Source organism: Lathamus discolor, chromosome 3 (genome assembly GCF_037157495.1).
Source record: "Lathamus discolor isolate bLatDis1 chromosome 3, bLatDis1.hap1, whole genome shotgun sequence".
NCBI classification, from domain to species: domain Eukaryota; kingdom Metazoa; phylum Chordata; class Aves; order Psittaciformes; family Psittacidae; genus Lathamus; species Lathamus discolor.
Genome location: NC_088886.1, coordinates 95,958,367 through 95,964,366, shown reverse-complemented (window position 1 = coordinate 95,964,366; position 6,000 = coordinate 95,958,367).

Here is a 6,000-nt window from a genome sequence, read left to right as displayed (position 1 = left end):
GGTTACCTGTTAAAATTATACACGAGGAAGGAGGTTATAAGGGGAATTAATTTTCCTAAAAAGGAGAAAACAGGAGTCCAGATATTCTTTTTCATGAATCAGTAAGGACTTGCCCATCTTTTTCCCTATGTCTCAAAACAACCCAAACTAACTAACCAAACTAGCACTGAAGTAGAAGGCTGTAGTAATTCCCACAGGAACATACTGAGTGACTCTTGACGAGTGGGGGAACAGCGTATCTGTACAGTGAAAGGAGACGTCTTTTGTTGCAACGTTTCTACACAGATGTGATTGTTAAAATCTGCATTCACTCTCTATAGTAAGTACTTAACCGTAGCTCCAAGAGCATTATGGAAGCAAGAAGTTCTGGCAGCTTGCTGGGTAGCATCTCACATTCTTCAGGTGTTGCAGAACCCCAAAGCACAGCTGTATTGAAAACACTTGAAGGTAATGCTTTGAGATGCATGAGACCAATGTTTAGGACTGAAAATAACATGAAACAAGTAGTCTCTGTGTACAGACTGCTGAAAACAGCATGATTTATGAAAGACTATTTCCACTTTAATGTCTGAAATACACAGGGATGCCTGTAGCTTTATTAGTTCTTATCATTTGTGCAACTTAGTTCACAGTGGCCTTTTAACTTGCTGTGCTTAGAAATTCTGTTGGTCACAAGCTTCTTTGAATACTACATCATCTTCACCACCAGTTTCTTCTAGTTATGCGTAAAGCCACTACATGCATTAGGTGGTCAAAGATACTTCTTAATCCAAAGAATCTGTCGTGTGAGTCCAAGTTTACAAGATCAGGACAGAAAACAGAAAGGTGCCAGCTGGGTAAAATGATGCATAGGCATTTGTAATCTCTGCAGAAATCCAGCTGAAGTGATGGAAGTAGCTGGAAAAAGGAGAACTGAGATTTTGTCATTTGTACTGGCGATTACTGTTACTGGCTGTGACAACTGATAGTTAAATCATCATTCATCCACAAGATGACTATAAATAGTAATAACTGAATGCTTTCTTTCAGTTACTGTATCTGATTATAATAGTCTTTCAACCAACTGTACAAAATTACAGATCCTTAACTACAGTGATATGCTATAGCTAAAACTGCTGTGAATGCTGGGTTCTGGTCCAGTCAATGTGGCAGATCATATCTTTAATTGGGGGGCAAATAAGAATTTGTCTCTTAGTGTTGATACCTGCAGTTAGATCAGAACTGTTCCTGGAAAATCCTTCTCTGAGGTGTTTTTAACAACACGTGAGTCCTGCTACTAGGCCAAGGTACAGAAATTACAGCAATTAAATTGCTGGTGTTCTGTGTTCCACTAGAAGACAGGCTGCAATTTGGAGGTCAGATGGATAATTAACTGAAGTTTGAAAAGGAAAGCTGTTCTTTCTAGATTTGTTTGTTGCTGTTGTCAAAGAAAGAAGACTATTTGGAATGAATGTCTACTGCCATAGTGCTATGATCTTGATCTCAAACCCAGATAGTGCAGAGGAATTTCATTCTATGGATAAAAAGACCATATGCAGGTGCTTCTGTGACAGTGGCTGGGGTACCCCATGGGAATTCATTTCAAGTTTGTTTCTCCTCCATGATGGCTAGGTTCTGTCAGTTAGAGACATTTTTTGTCTAGAAATTAAGCTCTTATGAAAGCAGCAGCTATCTGGATTATTGACCACAAGCATTTTCATCTCCTTTTTGTGAAACTGGGTGTTGGTTGGCTAGTCTTTTGATATGTATGGCAAATTCACCTGCATGCACCCTTTTTAAATGTTAAATTGTATGAATTTTTTAAGGTAAAATAGAGAAAATCAATAGCTAAGAAAATTAAAAAACAGTAGTGAGACGGTGCTGGTGAACTTTAGGAGTCCCAGAAAAAGCCAGAATTAGGTGTTAGAATAAAAAATATTTGACTTGGTTTATTATTCAGATTTTTGTTAGTTTCTGGAAAAAAATTAGTTAGCAGTGGTGTGATTCATCCCTATTTGTATTCCTGTGACATTATTTTCTCTTCCGTTACTTCATATAGGAGTTACTCTCTAAAGTCCTCTTTTCTACAGAATTAAGGTCTTCAGCCTGAGCAATACACAGTCACAAATAGAGGATCCTTTGACTCAGGCTGATTCACAGCATCTCTGTTGTAAACTGCTGACTGTCTTTGGAGAGATGAGGAAGGCCTTAGCCACATCATGGTGCAGTCTTGACGCACCAGCAGTGACATTGTGTGACCTATTGCTGAAGGGCACAGTGGGTAGGGATAGGGCATCTCTTTCATGCACGCGCTGGAAGGAAGCATGGATGGACACACCTCGCTCCTTACTCTACCCTGACCCCTGCACTTTTCTGATGCAGTGATGTTAAAGTGCTTGCTGTATGTGTAGGTACCTTGACAAGCCAACAGAACAACTCATTCCCTTTCCCATATGCCATTCTTCCAGATTTTCAGCTCATGGAGCTATTTTCCAGCTACATCAGAAGCTTATTTTAAACTTCCATTTCTAAGAAGATATTTAGTACTTCTGACTTATGCCACTGCTGTGCCTTTTCTAGTTTCCTTTTACATTTATTTCTTTCTCCTTGTCCTTGTTTCTAACACAGATTTCTCCCTCCTGGGCCTGCAGTGATTGTCACTGCTGGTGACACCACTTCCCCGCAGCAGTTCTGTGTCAACCATACTGTGCCACTGTCTGGCTTCAACTAGGCTGTGCAAGGGTACTGTGATCCTTTGCCTGGAGGGTAATTTAACCACTCAAGGAAAAAACATCTCCTCAGCACATCTGGATGTGGAAATTTACTGCCATCAAAATTACAATTATGGTCAAATAACTTTGGAAAAACAGACATTATATAAGCGAATGTATTCATACTCTAAACCGAAAGGCATCCCTGCTTCATGTGGCTCTTTGTCAGCACTGAAAACAGTGTTCAGCTGTTTAATTTTCCACTTACTTTTCTCTTTAGTCTGCTTCTGGTCCTTCCCACCTACCTGACACCTGATGTTGTTTCCCTTGCTTATATTTCTATCCTGTCAAGAATAAAAATGAGAAGCGATGAACAGTGCAGCAGCTTGGTGGGGAGCTGGCACACAGGGAATTGTTACCTATTGCTGCCACACGCTTGTGTGACTTGTAGGAATTTTTAGGCTCTCTGTACTTTAGATCCAGTCTATTAAAAACTATGAAATTTAATAGTCTCTCCTTAGCAGCATGGTTGTGACAAGAGATGACAGAATCACCAAGGTGAGTGGAGGGACTGTGCCTGTGAAAATTTAAATGCTGTATGGAAGGAGTAGTAAATGGCATGCACTTGTCTTCCTAGGTTTTTATTGCCACAATGTGTAGATTAGCATCTGCCATGTATAGTTCTTTTTATTCTTTCATCTTCCAAAGAAAGGGGAAAAAGGCTACAGGTTTGCTGCTCGTGAAGTCAGCTGCAAGACAGACACTGACTTCAGCAGGAAAAGGAGAGGGGAAAGCACTGAAGCTCTTTGCTGCCATTAATATTCTTGGAGGGGGAGGGTATCAGCTCTGAAGATGAGTTAAGGGAAAAAAATTCTAACAGTACAAGTAGCCCATGGTAAGAGGATAATATTTAGCTTGCCTTACTGATGCAGTGTGTTTATCCTTCATGAAATATCCCTAGCAGACTTGGAGACTTTTTATTTCAGTTATTCTTTTGCACAGTATTCTTATTACCAAATTGGGACTTAATCCAAGTCCCTTGGAAACCAATTAGAGAAATCTAACTCAGTGGAACTGAATAAGCTTTGATATATGCATTATATTACATATTTCTATCTGTCAAATTGCCACCAGTTAATGCATCTTTGTAAGTTTCGAAGAGTTGCACCACTTCTCTAAACATCATTGCTGCAGACTTGATCCAGAAAGAATCATTTTAACCACAATCTTTTTTAAGGCTTTCATGCTGCTTGGGACTTTGTCTCGGATGTTTATGCTTATTCTGGGCCATGCTGTGTATGTTCTTTTCCACTTAGTATTGAGTTGGGGATTTTGTTTGTTTTGGGAGGGGTTTTGCTTGTTTGTTGTTCAATTCTGACAAATCTTGGCATTTACACCAATATAAGTTCTAAATTACTTTTATGGCATTTTTAAGAAACCTAATGAGCTTGAACTGTTGAATGTTATTTTACATTTGTGTTATGAGGGGGAAAATATACAGATGTGTTGAAGATTTGTAGCTCAGTTTAAACTGGATGACCAAACCTTGTGGAAGCTGGTAAGGGAGCTGCCATTGTGCCAAGCTGAGACATTATTTAATCCTGGAAGTCTCTGGTGGCTTTCCTACCCCTGCCAAGGCATGCAGACTGGTGCAGAGACTGTGTTCTTTTTGCCTTCTAAATTAGAGTGTAACTTAGGAGTTAACTTTATTTCATGTTAGTTACTGTTTTCAGAATCAATTTTAATTAAGTCCAGTATTTTTGTCACGTTAAACACTCTCAGTCTTTAGTTGTATCTTGGCCCATAGTCTGCTTTGCCTGAGCAGACTACAGGAAGTTGCACAAGTGTTTCTCTTTGATTTTATTATCATTGTAATCCCTGTCTTCTGTTTACCTCCTACTAAAAGAATTCCCCTCTCCCACTCAAGGAATATCCTGCAATAGTAAAAGTAAAAATGTCTTCTCAAATCAGAAGGACATAGAATTCATGCAGTATTTATGTAACCAGAAATCAACGCAGCACTGTCAAATAGCAGTTAAAGTCTTAGGTAAGAATATGATGCACAGGATCTCCTAAAGACCAGCATGTTGTTCAATTTCCTGACCATCTACGTTTGTCCAGTTTTCACAGACATGTAAAATTTCACAGACCTAATGAAAGAACACTAGAAATGTTTCTCCTGTGTCGTGAAACAGATGAGTTCAGAATGCTAGTGCACTTAATTATGAAGCAGTAATAATCCCCTCCAGCTAGATGCTCCCCACAACCCTGCTCATCTGCTGCCATACATGATAAGCTTCTGGAGTCCAACCCGAGCATTGGCCTATTCCCATATGCAGATCTGCTGGGTACTGAGTTTCTTCAGGAGCTGGGCTGCCACCTCTGTTCCTCCCTTAGTTTACACATTGCAAAATGGATGAACTGTGGGACTAGCTTTTCAGGTGAGTGAAAAGACAGCACTGCACGGTATCTAGAGAAACACAGAGGCCCACAGTCACGTAAATATCTGTCTCCATATCCTCAGGGGGCTCTTTGGCCTTGGACTGCTCTGGAACTTTCAAAGATTACTTACTCTATGTACCACCAGAACCCTTTTTCATCAAGTCTAGCTGTCCCACAATTAAAGCACTGCCCCATGCTCATCATCTGGGAAAGTGTGTGGTTGTGCGTCTCAGTGTTTCCTGTGGCTCTGCAAACATTCTGCCCCTAAGCCTTTCTAAAGCTGTGCTTTGTCATTTCTGCCTGCTAGGCATGATGAGATAGTTTTTTGCTCTTTCTATATCCATCTATATCCCATCTGACAGGAATGATATTCTATCAAAACAACCTCCCTTTCTCTCTGGCTGCAGGTTTTCTTTTCTTAACCCGATACATTTTCTAACAGAATAGAATGCGTATATTTTGGTAGATAATGAACAAGACATCTGAAACAAAGCCATTTAAAATCAACAAAGGATTGCTATCATCTGCAGAGTCTTGGATTACTCCTTAGGTCCTTTCATTGACTTGGAGACCCTGAAAAATTTGTCTTGTAATTGACATGTATTCAACTCTTAAACCCATGCCTGTCAGTGACCAGGGGAACGACTTGCTATTATAAGTACATAGGTAATTCTTAGCAGATCTGAGGCTGCAAATAGGGAGTAGAACATAAGAAAGTATCTTTACTTCTTCAAGAGCCTTTGGATTCAAATCCATTTTGAAAACACTCATTGCTGGTAGAAAAACAACGAAGATGGTGGAACTGTGTCAAGGCTTACGCTGGAGTTCTTACCCTTACATTTGTCAACCTCAGTCAGCTGCAGTTGTT